This window comes from Gossypium arboreum, chromosome 7 (genome assembly GCF_025698485.1).
Source record: "Gossypium arboreum isolate Shixiya-1 chromosome 7, ASM2569848v2, whole genome shotgun sequence".
NCBI lineage: Eukaryota > Viridiplantae > Streptophyta > Magnoliopsida > Malvales > Malvaceae > Gossypium > Gossypium arboreum.
The window spans coordinates 60,571,806-60,590,828 of NC_069076.1; the positions used below are offsets into that span (position 1 = coordinate 60,571,806).

At 34.9% G+C, this 19,023-nt stretch overlaps 1 non-coding gene across 1 annotated transcript; it reads right to left on the reverse strand.

Annotated features, from left to right (window-relative positions):
• Nucleotides 1-1,357: 1,357 nt before the first annotated feature.
• On the reverse strand, nucleotides 1,358-1,464 carry LOC128296172 (small nucleolar RNA R71). The gene has a single exon (XR_008286720.1). It is a non-coding gene; the product is annotated as a small nucleolar RNA R71 (small nucleolar RNA).
• Nucleotides 1,465-19,023: the final 17,559 nt, after the last annotated feature.

The window sequence follows — 19,023 nt, forward strand, 5'->3', positions numbered from 1 at the left end:
CCAGATTATAAACTAAATTCCCTAGATACCTAGGGAAGATGAAACCTATGATGGATCTTATTATTTGATTTTTTGGATTATATGATAAATACTTGATTCTTGTTCTCAATTATGTATGCTTATTTCTTACTTTAATATTTTCAGGATATTAATTCAAGTGTGATGTGCTTATTTCAGTGGAGCAAAAGTCTGTGTTTAAGAGTAGATCTGGCATAATTGACTAGAGTAAGACCAACTGACTTTAGGAAAGAATCCTAAATTATGTTAATATCTCTTTCAAGAGTAAGACCAACTGACTTTAGGTTGATTAATTCAAGAGTAGATCTGGCATAATTAACATAATAAGTGAAATCTATGTGGATTCTTTCCTGGGTATTGTCTTTCTTTTTAGTTATATTCAAGTATTTTGTCATTCTATTCTCTATCGTGTTCTTAATAATTAGTTTAGTTAAATTTAGATTAAAAACATCCCATTTAATTTATAGGCTAGTTAATAAAAAGATAGTAATTACTAGAACTTTTAGTCCTCCTGGATACGATATTCCCGACTCACCATAGCTATACTATTATTTGATAAGTGCACTTGCCATTGTCGTGATTTTAGTTAGTTTAGTGGCTCATCAAGTTTTTGGCTCTGTGTCGGGGACTAAGATATTAGGAACACTAAATTTTTATTAATTTAGCCATTTTTACTTTTATTGCATTTTATTTTTGTTTTAAGTATAATTTTTGTTTTCTAATTTTTCTTTTGTTTGCTTCTAGCAGGTTCTTTTGGTTTATGACTAAAAGAAACCCGTCAGGACCTTTAGTATTCGACAGTGAGATTGAAAGCATAGCTCACAGAAATCGTAGAGAAGTAAGACAGAGTCGACAAAGTATAGTGGAAGAGCAAGAGTGAGTGATAATTATCACTGAGGAGATGGCTGAAAATCAAAATAATCAGCTACCTCCTATGGTCGTTGCGAATCTGGCAAATCCGAATCCTGTTCCTCGTACTATGTACAATTATGCCAGGCCTAATTTAATTGGGGCTGAATCGAGTATTGTGAGACCTGCTATTGTTGCGAATAACTTCAAAATGAAGCCGAACACCATTCAAATGATTCGACAATTTGTTCAGTTTGATAGGTTGCAAGATGAAAATCGAAATACTCATTTGGCTAACTTTTTGGAATTCTGTGACACTTTCAAGATAAATGACATTTTTGATGATGCCATTTGGCTATAGTTGTTTCCCTTCTCATTGAGAAATAAGGCTAAATAGTGGTTGAACTCCCTACCACGAGGTTCTATCACTACATGGGAGCAAATGACCGAAAAGTTCTTATTGAAGTATTTCCCACTTACTAAGATAGCTAAGTTGAGGAATGATATCTCGTCCTTCGTGCAAATGGATTTAGAGACTCTATATGATTCATGAGAGAGGTATAAGGACTTATTGAGAAGGTGCCCTCACCATGGGTTACCTCTATAGTTACAAGTTCAAACTTTCTACTACGGTTTGAACCCCTCAACTAGGCAATTGATCGATGCAGCTGTCGGTGGGACTCTGAGTAATAAAATGCCTGAAGGGGCTTATGAGTTTATAGAGGAGATGTCACTAAATAATTATCAATGGCAAGTCATGAGAACGAAGTAGATGAAAGTAGCTAGTGTTTTCAACATAGATGCGGTCACCATGTTATCAAATCAGGTAGAACTTTTAAATAAAAAGATTGATGGTTTATATGGTTCTACATAGGTACATCTTGTGATGCAATGTGACGCAAATGGAGGAGGGATAAACAATCCAAAATGTCTATCCTACAACCCTAGCACAAAGAACAAACAAATCAACTATATGGGTGATAATTCTAAACCTCAGAATAATCCATACAGTAACACTTATAATGCAGGTTTGAGGAACCATCCCAATTTTTCTTAGGGTGGTCAAAAAAACCAAAGACCACAACCCCCTTCAGGCTTTCAACCACCTTACCAACAAGAAAAAAAGCTAAACCTTAAGGAGATTCTGACAAAATTCATTTCGGTGTCAGAAACCCGCTTCCAAAACACCGAAACAGTACTTAGAAATCAACAAGCATCGATTCAAGGGCTCGAGAATCAAATAGGTCAGCTTGCTAAGCTGATTTCAGAAAGACCACAAGGTAGCTTGCCTAGTAACACCGAAACTAACCCAAGAGAGTAGCTTCATGCAATTAAGGTTCGAGATGAAGAAGGGTTAGTTGAACCGGAACCAGAACTAAGGCAAGAAAGTATGGTAAGTCAAGGTAAGGTTGAGGTGAGCTACAGTGAGCAAAAACTGGCAAGTAGGGAGTATAAACCTTGTGTGTCATATCCAAATGCAACAAAGAAAGACCAAACAAACGAACAAGTTGGTAAATTTCTTTAACTTTTGAAAAAGTTGCATATTAACTTACCATTTGTTGAAGCTCTTTTGCAGATGCCCAATTCAGTTAAATTTCTAAAGGAGCTTTTGGTAAACAAACGGAAGTTAGATGATTCGTCACACGTAGAGCTAAATGCAGTTTACTCAGCTATCTTATAGAATAAACTACCCAATAAGTTGAAAGATCTAGTGAGTTTTACTATTCCTTGTTTAGTTGGTAGTTTAAATGTTAATAATGCTTTAGCTGATTTATGGGCGAGTATTAACGTCATGCCCTACAAAATGTTTAAGTAACTAGGTCTTGGGAAACCCAAACAAACTAGGATGAGTATTCAATTAGCAGATAAAACCATTAGATTTCCTAGGGGTATTGTTGAAGACGTACTCATTTAAAATTGATAAATTCATATTCCTAGTTGATTTTGTTGTTTTAGACATGGATAAGGATAGTGACTTACCTTTAATTCTAGGTTGGCCCTTTTTTGAAACTATTAGAACTATAATTGATGTTGGAACAGGTGAATTGATACTTCGTGTAGGTGATGATACAATCACTCTCCAAGCTCGTGATTTTGCTAAGATATCTAGTAATCGAGATGATTAAATGAGTTCTGTTAATGAAAGTAACTTTATCGCTCAATCTTCTTTACAAGAAATCCCTCGAAACAATGTGATAAAGCCATGGTCCTGCTTATGTGACAAAAACAGAACAACTAATGAAGAACGAATGCTACAAATCGATGAACTAGATGAATGGAGGACACATGTCCTTGAAAAACCGAGAATACACGATGTAGAACCAAGGTGACACTATGACGAGCATAAGGATGGAAAAAACCAATTTAAGGTTGGGGATCAAGTATTGCTATATAAAACGGACCCTAGAAATACCAGTTTAGAGCTTATTACAAACAAAGCAACTCCTTTTACAGTACCTAATGTCTTCCCATACGGTACAGTCGAGTAAATCATTCTGAATTCGGTACTTTTAAGGTAAATATTACTCGACTCAAACCTTATTTTAATGAAAGAATTGATAGCGAGAAAGAGGAGTCTTGACTCCGCAAACCACCATGATCGTGCAAATACGAGGTAAGTTGAGCTCAAACTTTAAATAAGAACTTCTCGAGTGGCAACTCGAGCATTAACATTGATAATTTCTTAATTTTATCTAATGGTATTTTTTTAAAAAAATTAATAAAAAAATGTAAAAACCCACACGGCCTAGACACATAGGTGTGTCCTTGGCCATGTAGAATTTTTAGATTTAGTTTTAAATTTTCAAAGAAATCGACAGTGAGTTACACGACCTGGCGACACGGCCATGTAACCCATACAGCCTGGACACACGGGCATTTCCTTGGCTATGTGAAGCCTGGAAATTAATTTTTCCAAAAATCGACAAAGACACGGCCTAAAGTAGTCCACACGGCTAGGACACACGAGTGTATCCTAGGCCGTGTAAAACCTAGAGCTAATTTTTTCCAATTTAAAACAAGTCAAAGAGTTACATGGGTAAGACACATGACCAAGCCATACGGGTGAGTGGGAGGTCACATGGGCATGAGAGAAGTGAAGGAGATTGAACACGGTCGTGTGAAGACTAGACTTATTTTATTAATCGCACATGGGCTGAACAGAGGCCACACAGGTGTGTGACATGGCCATGTGGCCCAATATGGGCCTTACACGATTGTGTCTTCCTTTAAAACCCCAAACCCTAACTTTTTCTTTTACTTTTGTCTTCTTTCCCCTCTTTTCAAACCTAGCCACCAGTCTCCCTTAACCTCTATAATTCGGCCACTATAGTCTCCTTTTCTTTCCCTTTCGTTCCCCCACCCCGTCGACCTCGACCATTGTACCTCCCTTCCTTCCTTTTCCCTTGACCAAACCACCACGACCACCAGCCTTCAACCTCCATACATAACCCATGGCCACTGAGCACCCCCACGCCGCTCTATCATCACCCGCACCAGACCTTTCCCTTTCTTTTTCCCTTTTCTTTTTCTTTCCCGCGCCACCACAACAACTCCTCTTCTCATTTTTCCTTCCTTTTCCCTTTATTTCTTCCCACCATCACCCCGACCCCTCTCACCCTCTCCAACCCCAGTTGTACATCCATCGCACCCCCACGCGCTTGACCAAAGCCGATCACGCCCCTCACTTCGACCACCACCAATATCCTATCATCTGTTTTGTCCTCTTTTACCCTTTTCTTTATCTTATTTATTTGTTTATTTATTTTAGTTTTAGTTTATTCCTTTTTTTTATTTTTCAATTTATGTTCTTTAGTTTTCTATGTTAGTATTTTTCTTATTTTCCTTAGTTGATGATATTAAACCTATTTAATATAGTTAGATTAGATAGCTATCATTCTCATGCTTATTCTTATTAGTATTAGATATATTATATATTATTCTTACTTGTTTCTTACTGCTATTTTTATATTATTCTTGCTAGTCTACTTCTTTATGATTATTATTGCTCATTATTAGTTTTTGATTAGTAGTAGCATGCTGTTTTTTAGTTTTATTATGCTCAAAGTCCATTTCTTTATTAGTCTAATTGTTGAGCTTAACTTAGATTTTGATATTCTCATAGCTTATTTCTCTTTTGTTGGTTCGTCAAATTAAATTTATTTGATCGCTTTATTGCAGGTACATTATGATGAACACATGCGATAAATCTAAAATCGCCGTCCCTGCTTCAAAAAACGGAAGACCCATGGTGGGACCTCCTCTTCGGGCACTTTCGTCGAGGCCAGTCACCCTTATCTCTGATTTTCTATGGCCCCCCAGGAGGATTTATATAAGTTCCTTCACGTACGAACACCCGGCCTATGTTGCTATATTGATTGGGCCGTGTTGGAGCAGGTTCGCCTTGCTGATGATGTTTGCGCCTTCATTACCACAACTCCATGGGACAGATTTTTCTCCATCATTGAGCCCACCTACATGGGCTTACCTTAGAGTTCTGCGTGAGGTTTCTGGTACAACAGGTTATGACGACTCATGACTAGCCAGGTACCCTTACTTTTCGACTTAGTGGTTTGGTGCGACATATGAGCATCCCTGAGTTCAGTGCTGTTATGGGACTTTACATAAAGGAATTTGTGGGCGCCAAGCACTTCCTTTGACTTCATCTACACATATATTACTCTATAACTCATTTTTGGACTGAGCTTATGGCAAGTCAAACACCATATGACGCGAGTCGCTTGAAAGTGACCTCTCTTCCTCTAGCCTTACGGTACATTCACGCACTATTAGCACACATGCTGACTGGTAGGAGGGAGAGCACTGGAGTTGTTAGCACTCATGATGCCTATTTCTTATGGAGCATTGCCACCAGGCATATCTTTGACATGGCGTACTTCATTGTGTTAGCCTTTCGCCATCAGATTGACTGCTACAGGAAGGGCCCCATCAATTTAGGCCATTATGTGACTCACCTCGCTCGACACTTCGGTCTTTTAGACACATCGAAGGAGTGCTCAACACTCACACTAGTAGGCTAGATGTCCCTTCAAGAAATCTCGAGCATGATACACATGAGGATGATCGAGTGACGTTGTGGAGTAGACCCTCCTCAGTATCAATTATTTCATTTTGATGCTCAGAATGAACCCGAGGACTTCACTAATGATGTTCTTCCCTATCATGAGGACCACCACAGCCTCCACCTTTGAGACACTGCTATATTCCTACTGCTCCTACTTCATAGGACATTTCAGAATGGCTCACTCGCTTTGAGCAGTACTGCGCTCAGAGGTTTGACAATCTTGATACGACATTATAGAAGATCTATCAGCATTTTCATATCTCCTCTCCATCATCGACGACTCACAATATAGAAGTGTCTGATGATGAGGACCATTGAGTCTATTTATTTTATTTTATTTTTATTTTTTTTTCTATTTTTATGTTTATTGTTATTTTCTTAGACATTTGTTTTTATATTTTGAACTATATTTTTATTTATTATGATTGTTTCTAATCAAGTAACCCTTTAATCTTCTTCCACATTTGTGTTTATTTTCTTATTAGTTGCTTAGAATCATGCACTACTTTTAAGATTCGCCAACAATTCCACTTTTCACTATTCTGGGGATTTCATACAATATTCAAGGCAGTTTCAATTCTCTCCCTATCTTATGATATTCTATTTCTACGGTGATTATTTTTGTTTGTACATTGAGGACAATGTACATATTAAGTGTGGGGAGGTTATTTATATGATTATTAGAAAATCCCTGAATTATTTCTTGCGTTCAAGTGATTCTCTCATATTACTATTAGAATGAATTCTTATCGATTTGTGATTATCATTGATATGTTTTAGATTAAATTCATAGACATTTGTGAATTGAATATTTAAAATTTAAGACATGAGAGAACCAAGCATTAAAAGTCTATTTTCAAAATTAAAAATTTTAGGTTGTTTCCCTGTATTGAGATATTACCTTGAAGTTTGAGATTTGCAAGATTGATATCAAAAACCATAATTTTTTGTGAGATTTCGAGCCTTTAGAGCATACATTTTTTTTGCTCATGTTATTTTTGGTTATGAGTGTGTTAATATTGATTGGTTATTTTAAAACTTGATTCTATTATGCATGTTGAGACCACAGATTTGATTTCATATACTGAGATGATAAAGGCACTTAGGTCTTAACCCACTTGTCCTATAAAAAGCCTACCCACTTAATTAACCTTTAGTAAACCCCTTTGAGCCTAACACATTGTTTCTTGATTTACCCATTAATGTTAACCCATAACTCATTTTTGATTTGTTGAGAATTGTTCCCGTTTGATTGACTCCCTTTTTGTCGAGATTTGATTTGGTTAGTTGCCTAACTATATTCTTTTGTTTCAGTTGTTAAGTCATTTCTTATTATCCATTGTTCTCAAAAAAATAAAAATAAAATATATATATACATATTTATTGATTATTACGTAGTTCCATGTTGATTGAACTTGAACAGTTAAATTCATATTTTGAGAAGAAGTTCGTGTTATTCTTGATAAGTTTTCAATTGATGTAATTATTCAGCATTAGTTTTTTTCTAGTTTGGCAATTTATCAATTCGATCTCGATTCTAACCCTCTTTGTCAGCCTTTCTCCACACCTTTAACCTAAGCCCCATTATAACCTTTTAAAGGCCTTTTGAATTGTGTATCATCTCATTTTATAGTGGTGGAGATTTGATTTTCATGCAAGCCTATGGTAATGACTTTTCATGTTTGACTATTGAGTGTTTATTTTTGAACCTTAAACACTTTGAGTGATTTGAGTTAATCTTTAGCGAGGATGTCAATTCTTGTTAGTTTTGAATTAAAGGTAATTACTTAGATAAAGGGAAATACCTACATTTTCATGATTTAAAAATGCTCGACTTGGATTGTTTGAATCTTTAATGCTTTTTTAGTTGAATTATCAATGTATGATTATTTGTGAATTACGATAAAACATTATTGATGAGAATTATGAATTGAGAAAGTTTAATTTTAATTATGAGTCGAGGATTTTGCGTGAGGACAAGCAAACACTTAAGTGTGGGGATATTTGATAAACCATAAACGTAACATGTTTTAATCCCATGCTTGGCATGTTTTTGGATGATTTATTATGTGAATTAGTGAATTTGATGCTCCTAATCCTTTAAATTTATGTTTCATACTTAGCTGAGAATAGGGAAATGAAAGAAGCAAAAAAGGGGCCAAAATCAGACAAAAAGAGCTATCTTCAGGAACCACACGGCCTGGGAACTTCTACACGGGCTGGGCACACGCCCGTTTGAGCCACACGGGCTAGCCACTCGCCCATGTGCCAGCTCATGTCGATTTCGAACCCTGATTCTCTTTTACGTGGAAAAACTAAAATTTTAAGGTTTCTGAGCGTTCTAAAGTTTATAAATACATATTAGAAGAGGACTAAAGGGAGCACGCAAAATAGAACAAAGAAATTACTCGAAGACCATCGAAATCAACTCAGAAGCAAATCTCCTTCAAGATTGAAGATCTCCAGTCAAATTTCCTTCAAAGTTTTATTGGGTTTCTTATGTCTTGTTGTTCTTCTAATTTTGAGATGTTTCCCTCCCAGTTTATGAGCTAAATTCCCTAGATACCTAGGGAAGATGAAACCTATGATAGATCTTATTATTTGACTTTCTGGATTATATGATAAATACGTGATTCTTGTATTTTTAATATTTTTAGGATATTAATTCAAGTGTGATGTGCTTATTTCAGTGGAGCAAAAGTCACTACTTAAGAGTAGATCTGGCATAATTGATTGGAGTTGCATGCAATCCTAGAAATAGGACAACATAAATCCACTGGATTAGAGCCAAATCTAATAGGGGAATTTATAGATCGAGGTAATTAACCAATAGGGGTTTTAATTAGAAAGAGATTTCAATTAATCAAACTAGAGTCAGTTTTTCTTACTCTAGAAAGAAATATTAACATAGTTTAGGGATTTCCACTAATCAAAGCACAAGTGAATAAATCGTCTAATTCAGATTCAGAATAATAAGTGAAGTCTAGGTGGATTCTTTCCTAGGTAGTGTGTTTCTCTTTAGTTATATTCAAGTATTTTCTCATTCTATTCTCTATCACATTCTTAATAATTAGTTTAGATAAACTTGATTAAAAACATCCCCTTTAATTTATAGGCTAGATAATAAAAAAATAGTAATTACTAGTACTTTTAGCCCTCGTGGATACAATATTCCTGACTCACCATAGCTATACTATTATTCGATAGGTGCACTTGCCTTTGTCCTGATTTTAGTTAGTTTAGTGACTCATCAAAAATAAAATTGATAAGCTTACTAATGTTGTTCAAAATTTGCTTACAGATAAAATAAACCTAGCCTAGTTGTGTAGAATTTGTGCTATGCTAGATCACTCGACGAAATCATGTCCTATCTTGCATGAGGGTTCGACAGAGGAAGTGAACGTTGTTGGAAACTTTCCAAGGCGACCCCAAAGGCGATACGACCCCTATTCAAACACCTATAATGTGGGGTGGAAAGACCATCCAAATATGGGTTGTGGGTCGAATCCTCAATTTAATTAACCATACCAACAAAAGAAACTTCTGAATCAATAGTTACTGCCTCCAAAATCATCTCAGAAGATATAGTGGAAAGGTTAGCCAACAATAGCAGAAAATTCCAACAGAAGACGGAAACACATCTTCAAGAGTTGGATAAATAAATGAGTAGGCTTGCGCTTGTAGTAAGTCAATTGGAGTCACAAGAAAAATTTCCATCTCAAACTAAATCTAATCCTTGACATAATGCAAGTGCTATAACATTAAGAAGTGGAACAGTTTTGGAGTCAGCTCATGACACAACTCATACCCACAACCCAAAATAGGAAAATAAAAACCCGATTCAGTGTTGACTACGGATTTGACTTGTCAAAGGCTATTTGCAATACCGCCTCCATTTCCTATAAGACTAGTCCAATGCAAAAAGGAGCAAGAAGAGAAGGAGATCCTTGACACCTTTCAAAATGTAGAAATAAACATCCCTTTTCTTGATGGGATTAAGCAAATTCCATGATATGCAAAGTTCTTAAAAGAATCATACACGAGTAAGAAGAAGCTCCTAGGCAATGAAAAGGTGAGTGTAAAAAAAATGTCTCAGCCATTTTACAAAAGAAAATACCACCTAAATGTAAGGAACACTGTATGTTTTCTGTATCTTGCAAGATTAGTAGTGTTAGGATTAAAAAAGCTATGTGCGACTTAGGTGCATCTATTAATGTTACGCCCTTATTTATTTATAAAATACTAAATGTGAGCCTTTAAAGGAACCATGTGTAATCATTTAGCTTGCAAATAGGTCAGTAGTGCATCTAGAAGGAGTGCTGGAAGATGTTCTTGTCAAGGTAAACAAACTTATTTTTCCAACATATTTCTACATTATCAACATGAAGGATGATGACCCAGTCAATTTTTTTGACATTCTACTTGGGAAACCATTTCTGAGCACCGCGCGAACTAAAATTGATGTTTGGAGTGAAACACTCACCATGGAATTTGACGGTGAAACGGTTAGGTTTAATGTTTATGAGGATATGGGACATCTTAATGCAATAACAAATGTCTCTAATGTTAATGGAATAGAACTATTGAAAAACTTACATTTTGAAAATGATAAGTTACAAATCGTGCCTTGCAGGAGTGTAGATCTCGATGTTAAGCAAAAGAAATTATTGATGATTAAAAAACCAATATGTGAAGCTATCATTCACATGAAGGCCTCGAAATTAGAGCTCAAACAGCTTCCAGAATATATAACAATTTCGATAGAGGAAAAGTCAAACTTGAACGAAGAAGTTCAAAGACGCCTCAATCCGCCAATGATGGGGGAATCCGAGAAGTGCTTCAAGGACAGTGGGAAAAGGTTGAAACCTTTCTATAAGAATGTCCAAGTGTACGAGATGGAAAAAATAATTCTCAATGAGCTAAATGGATAACATTTAAGTTCGTCGACCTAACAACGTCAAACAAAAGTGATTTTTGGGAGGCAACCCAAATTTATTTTAATTTATTTAATTTTTAATTTTATTAAAATTTAGGTTGAAAATAAAATGAATAATAACAAGATTATTATTTAATCCATTTAATGTGTTATTTTTTAGGAACGTGGTGAAGGCTGTTGATTTTTTCAGAAATCGAATACCGATTGTGGCATGGGCACTCCTTGCTCAGTAATACAATTTATTTTATTCACAACCCAATAGCCAAAACCCTAAAAACACACACATGCATACACCTAACCCAATCCATTTTTCTTCAAATAAACCCAAGTCCCCATAATTCTTTTCATTTTGCAAAGTAGTCACTCTCAACACCGACAACCACATTAAATATACACAGTGTAACACCCCAAACTTGGCCTGAAAGTTTAAGTAGAAATTGGATAAGTTATAGTTAGTGGTATCAGAGCCATGTTTGCAAAACTCGGGCTGTGGTTTCTGGTTCAAAATTCTTCTTGAAAAATATTTTAAGTAAATGAGACTTCTGACTGACTTTGAAATTTGAGAATTCTGAAAAGTGGATATTTAGATTTTAATTATTTTCAAGTTTATAAATAGAGAATTCAAGACTCCGACATCAATCTGTAAGTATCTCTACTTTAGCTATGTAAAATGATCTAACACATACTGTAGTGTTTGGTTACTCTATTTTAGTTAAAACCGTGGAAACCTCTGTTAAAACTTTAGACTTTGGATTGTTGATAAACCTAAGTTAGTTTGTAAAATTTTAAAATTGTAGATTAATATAATGAGTACATGTAGCCTTGTTGTTGGAGTGCATGTTGGGTATAACCAAAAGACTCGAGTCGAGTCCTCTACTTGGGGCAATGAGCCCAATCTGAGAATATTTGAATCTATAAGGACGCTCAAATCTAAGGCGATAGTCAAGAAATGTGGGCGCTGTAGTGCCTAAGTTGTGTTTAGTGATTAGCAAGGGTCAATGAGACCCAACTCGAATCTGTGGGTCAAGAGTCTATGTTTGAGCAACTCCAGACTATAAGAGGAGTATGAGAGTCATTGATTGGAGTCCACTATCTAAGAATTCTTCGCAATTTTGTGATGTGTTGCTGTGATAGTTTGCGTGAATGAATAAAAAGTCGTTAGAAATATTATTCATTTTTTTGGCATTAAACTTGAGTTGCACAGTGGCAGCATGGTGGTCTATGTGAATAGGAACAATATCATTTTTGTGGTTTAGAAATTGATAAGACTGCGGGAATGCTAGGGAAAAAATTCTTTTAAAGGAGATAGAGTTGTAACATACTAAAAACTGGGTTAGAAGAAATTGGGTTTTGAAATCAAGAGTTGTCATCCTTCGATTTTGAGTTTAGATTTTTGAAATTTATGACAAGCAAATTGATCTGGTTCAATGGTTAAGTGTTCGGGGTATGTGTGTGAGGTTCTTGGTCTGAATCCTATTTCTGAAAATTTTGTTATTTTGCTTAAACCCCTACCTTTGAATGTTGGGTTTATAAGTTAAAATATCTCAATTGATGTCAAGAAAGAGTCTGCTAGTTCAATGGTTAAGCTTCTATATACTCGTTGGTCCTGTGTTCGAATCCTGGCAAAAGCAATAGGAAATATTTTATTTTGAATTTCATTGTATGGTAGTTAGTTTCTGTTGGTTACTTAAAACCTTCCAGAAACCTTTGATGATTTTTCTTTTCATTTTAGTTCTTTCTTTTTCTTCTATGTTTCTTCTGTCAGTCGTTCTCGATATTTAGCTCTTTGTTTTGGTTTCTTCTTTTCAAAATGACATTTTATTTTATTACGTTATGTTGTGTTAATTCTGTACGGGATCTGACTTGTCTTTCTAGTCCAATTCATTGGCCGGGACGAGACCTCATCCTTTTTGTTTCTACTTCGAATCTGTATTAGGCGTGTACCGAAAATCCCTATTTTTTGTGAATTTTGGACACCGAAAAATGGGGTTGTCGATGCCACACAGCTGTGTGCTAGGCCATGTTGTAAGCCGTATGAGCCAAACGGGCAAGGACATGGGCGTGTATCCAGGCCATGTAACTCACTGTTTATGATTTAGGACCACATGGCCAGGGACATGGGCGTGTGCCGAGGCCGTGTGAGCCACACAAGCAAGGACATGGGTGTGTGCCCTGGCCGTGTAACTCACTATTTATGGTTTAGAATCACACGGGTAGATGACATGGGTGTGTGCCCAAGCTATGCGAGTCACATGGGCAAGGACATGGGCATGTGTTTAGGCCGTGTGACTCACCGTTTACGATTTAGAATCACACGGGCAGACCACACGGGCGTGTGATCTACATGTATGTCTGTTATGTTGAACCCAAGTGAATAGAATCTATCAAAACGTAATGTGCTAATCTGATGTGTGTGAATTATCCAGGTGCGATGTGTATTTGTTAAGTTTGTTGGTACTCCTCTGTATAATTCTATTGATGGAGAATATGCGATATCTGAATATGTTAGATCGATTGTTATTGATTCTATTTTATAACCGTGCACGTGACTTCATGAAAAATCTGATATGATATGTTATAGTTTGAAGAGTTTACATTCAGGAAATTATGAGATTGTATGTAACACCCTATTTTTCAGTGAATCGGAGCAGTGGTTTCGGGACCACAAATTTGACCCAAAAATATAATTTATTTTTATTTCATTATTATATGGCCCTTATTATAATAGGCAATTCATGTTTGAAAATTTTGAAATGAAAATTTTATTGATTAAGTGCTTAATTACGAGAAGGACTAAATCGCATAAAATGCAAAAGTTAAATTCTCGTAGCTATAAGGATCAAATAGCTATGGAATTAAAAAATTAAGGTCCTTATATGTTAATTAGACCATTAAGAAAAGTATGTAAATTTTTCTTGGTGACTCATCTGTAGAATTATAGAAAAAGGCAAAAGACTAATTTCGAAATCACAAAATTAAAAAGATGTTAATTAAATTTCTAATTTCAAATCATCTTCCAAAAAATTTCTATGGAAACCCTAGGAGAGAGGAAGACAACTTACCAAGCTTGAAAAGGTATGAAATCAAGTCCCGTTTTTAATGATTTTTATATTTTTGAAATCAGGATAGTCTAATCTTTCTATTTAGGGGATTAATTTGAAAAGTTACCTAGGTTTGGAAAATGGGTCATGGATCTAAATGCTGGAAATTAGAAATTTATGGTAGAAAAAGAAAGATTATTGATAGATAAACAACTTTTACAAATTGATTTTTGATGAAAACTTGATTTAGGGACTAAAATGTAAACTTGTGAAATTTGATGAAAAATTCTAAAATTTTATGAATACATGTGCTAGAAAATTTGTAATGGGCTTTGGTTAGGCTTGGAATAGGGAGTAATTTTCACAAGTTTCATTTTTCGGGCCTAAGGACAAAATTAAAATTTAAGGAAAAGTTAAGGGCAAAATGGTAATTTTGCCTATAACGTAAATTGAGTCCATTTAGATATGAAATTGATGGTTAAATTCATTTATATAGATCTGAACAACACTAATTCGAGGTTAGATCAAGGAAAAGAAAAGATTTTAGATTAGTATACTTTTAAGCGAACAAGTGTCGAGGTAAGTTCGTGTAACTTAATTCGGCATGTAATTATGTTAATTAAATGTTGTTTTTGTATGTAATTTGATTTATATTGATGTACATTCCTTGAATGCTACCATGAGAAATTTGATTCATGCTTGAAATGGTGATAAAGGGTTAAGTGCCGATTGAATGTTGAATTTCGATGATTGTATGCAATTTCCCGAAACAATTAGGGTTCTGCATTTGTTGCAGACGGGATTTAGCTAGGATAAGTAATCCCAATGCCCTTGTTATAAAAAGGATTTAGCCCAGATGGGTAATCCCGATATAATACCTCTCGAGCATACGTTATGATTAGGTTTTAGCCTGGACTGGTAATCCTAATCGAGCTCCTCTGAGCATACGTTATATAAAGGATTTAGCCTGGACTGGTAATCCTGTTATGCGATATGTGGGTCGAGAGAGTGTTTCTTTGTTAAATGCCCTAATGGGTATCCTTGAATGAGAATTTGACGGACTATCGAATCATACACTTCAAGTGTACTACTTGTGCATCTATTAGGATTCAATGATTCAATGGTCATATAACTCTTGACATGGCATGAAAATCTTGAGGTGATATGATAATGACTTGAGAGAATATTGCTTGATGAGCTCATCTATGTTACTTGATTGATATGGATATTTTGGTGACTAACATGTTTGATTGAATGTATGTGATTAGGCAATTTAGCCAAATGGATGGAAACATAACTTTGTATGCCTAGATTTTAATAAACAATATTGGAAAGTTTAGTTTCCGTTACACGAACTTATTAAGCATGTAATTCTTACTTCGTTTTATTTTCCCCTATTTTATAGTGCTCAGAAGCTCGTGAAGGTTGGAAGATCATTGGAACATCGCCACACTATCAACTAGCATTTTGGGTATACTTAGTAAAATCATTTTGATATAATGGCATGTATAGCAAAACTTGGTCAATAGTGGCTTGAAAATGTTATTTTGTAACTTAGCCATTGGAATGGCTAGTAATAGTTCATTTTGGTATGTTTAAGAAGATTATCATGATATACATATACACATGTGTTATGTCATGAATATGTGATCAATGTTGTGGATGCCTAAATTAATCCAAGGTAAGTTTATAAACACTTGTGCTAACGATGATATGTCATCTTACATGATGAAATTACATATTTTTAATGCTTGGAATGGTTTGTATTGGTTGTGTGTTTCAAGTGAAGGTCTTGGGTGAAATTTTGGGTGAGAAATGAAGCTAGAAATAGCTTCATTTTGTCCACACGAGCGTGTGTCTAGACCATGTGTGATACACAACCTTGTAACATGGGCATGTGGCTAGGCCGTGTGTCCCCTGCACCTTAATTTTGAGAAACAGAATGCTCAAAATTAATCACACGGGGAGACACAGAGACACATGCGTGTGTCTCAGCCGTGTTTGCCACACGGCCTAGAACACGGGTGTGTGTCTTAGCCGTGTGAAACCTGCACTTAATTTTGAATGGAATTAATTAACCACACGGCCTAGCACACGGACGTATGGCATGGCCATGTGTTCAAGTCAGAGAGTTACATGGGGTTGAACATGGCCTCCAACACGGGCGTGTCCCAAGGTCACATGGGCATGTCCCATGGACCACACGGGTGTGTGAGCCCTGCACCTTGGAAAAAAATTGTAATTGCGCAAAAAATTCTTAAAGGTCCCAATTAAGTCCTGATTTGATTCTAATGCTTGTATTGGGCCTCGAGGGCCCAATTAAGGGATGTTATGGTTGTTCTCGGTAAATTAATATTAATTTATGTAGATTAATGGAAAAATGTTCTGAATGTTCTGGTAATGCTTCGAAACCTTGTTCTGACGACGGATATGGGTTAGGGGTGTTACATTGCATGTGTCCCTGTGTCGATTATCTCTGACCGAGATCTACATTTCACTTCTAGATTTTGGAAATAGTTGCATGAATCTCTTGGTACGAGACTCAACTTTAGCATACCTTTTCACCCGCAGACAGACAATAGGAACGTGTTATTCAAATTTTAAAAGATATCCTTCACACTTGTGTAATCGATTTTGAATTAGGTTAGGAATGTTATTTACCTTTTTCTGAATTCGTATACAATAATAGTTTTCAAACAAGCATTCAAATGGCTCCGTACGAAGCCTTATATGATTGTAGGTGTCAAACACCTGTTTGCTAGATGGAATTGTGCGAAAGAAAAGTTGTTAGGTCGGAATTGATTCAAAAAATATAAGATATTGTTAAGATAATACAAGATAGATTGAAAGCAGCCTTCAATAGATAGAAATCGTATGCAAATTTGAAACATAGAGATATTGAGTTTGATGTTGGTGACAAGGTGTTTCTAAAAGTGTCACCCTGGAAGAAAGCTTTACGATTTGGCAGAAAAAGGGAAGTTGAATCCTAGTTTTATTAGACCATATGAGATCATTGAAAGAGTGGGACCATTCGCGTATCGGTTGCCATTACCTACAAAATTACAAAAACACACACAATGTTTTCCATGTTTCAATGCTCAGTATCGATCGGATCTGTCTCACATTATTTCGACGAAAAATATTAAAATTCAACCTAACTTGTCTTATGAAGAAGAACTGGTCGAAATTTTAACTCGCAAGGTGAAAGAATTACATAATAAATGTGTTCCATGGCATAGCAATAATTTTGAGGAAGCAACCTGGGAATATGAAGAGACGATGAGATCTCAGTATCCTCACCTCTTTTCAGGTAAATTTCGAGGATGAAATTTATTTAGGTGGAGAATTGTAAAGACACTAATAGTTAGAGGTGATGGAAAGTGAGGTTCGAGACTCTTTTCCTGTGAAATGAATCTATAAATACTTTTATTAAATATTTACGAGGTTATTTTAGTAGTGAATTAAATTTTGGATAAGTAATTTTCATGAAATTAGGAGTTATTAAGGTACAGGGACTAAATCGCATTAAATTTAAAAGTTGGATTATAGATTGAAATAAATAAAAGGGACTAAAGTAACAATTATACCATTCAATAAATGGTTTATTTATGTGGCTAGTAATGGGTAGAATTTATTACATGTAATAATAATAATAATAATAATAATAATAATAGTAATTAAAATATGAAAATATGAAAGAAATAAGAAATATAGTGGAAGTAGATAGAGTTTATGCATGCAAATAGAAAGAAAGAAAAGAAAGAAGAAAAGAAGGGTAACGTTTGGCTAGGGACTTTAGGAGTTCAAACTCAAATTGGTTAGTGCAATTTAGTTATTTTCTTGTAATTTTATGTTTTTGGGATCCCGGTACTTAAAGCTACTCGACCCATGTTGTAATTTTTAGTATTGTTCAAGATTTTAGATGTTGCTATTGTTGAATACTTTAAGTATTAGGGATCAAATAGATAGATTTTTAAGTTAAAAGTGGAAAAGGGCTATACTATGGAATTAATTGTTTATTTTGAGTAATAGAGACTAAATTGTAAAAATTTTAAAATTAAGGGTGGAATTAAAAATAGGGAGTTAAATTTAGCTTAAAGTTAAATTAGTATAAAAATATAAATTTAAAATGTGAAGATTAAAATTAGTCTCAGTTTAGGGACTAAATTGAAGAATAACCAAAGTGTAGTAGAAAATTTAAAATTCTTGTGAATTGAATGGTATGTGATTAATCTATTGTAATTATTGCATTCCCAAAATCTTTGAGTAAGAAAGGAAAAGCCAAGGTCGACGACGAGTAGCTCAGAATATATGATTTGTGTTTCTATAATCCAAACTAAATTGTGAATTATTGCATATTGAGTTGTTTATGTATGGTAAGTATTTGAGGAGAGAACTCTTGTACATTTGGGCTGAATTGAATCAAATGATGATTAAAATGACTCGATTATGAATATCGTGAAATGTAGTATTTTTATGACGGTTGAATTGAATATGTGTATTGAGAAAATGTGGTTATTATCAAATTGAATATATGTTTATATGTGATGATATACATTCATGAAATTGAGACATTCGTTGTATCGAAAGTAAAGTAAAACCCTATTAACTATTTCAGGCTAAGTTGGATATAGGTGGCATGTCATAGGATAGGAAGAGTTTAGGAGAAAATTTAATAATAATTTATGTGTTTAATATGGAAATGGCAAAGACGAAAAATGAATATGAGATGAGAAAATATTGAAATAACAAATATGAGAAATGAATATGAGATGAGAAATGAAATATGAAATGGTGAAATGAGATGTGAAACTTAAAATGAATTCAAATATTGATCAAAGAGATGAATCATGCCATTTCATGAGTTGAAATATGCAAATGTCATTGTCTTAGACCAAAACATGTGGAATCCAGTTGATGTGAATAAAGAATGAGCCAATTTATATTATTGATTTGAAACATATGTTCATAATATTATTTGATGCATTCTTACATTTTAGTTACTTATATCAAGTCTAAATTGTTCGGATTATAGAAATACTATTGAGTTGTAGTCAACGTGCGGTTTTGTTTTTCGTGCGTAGGTTAGGTACCTT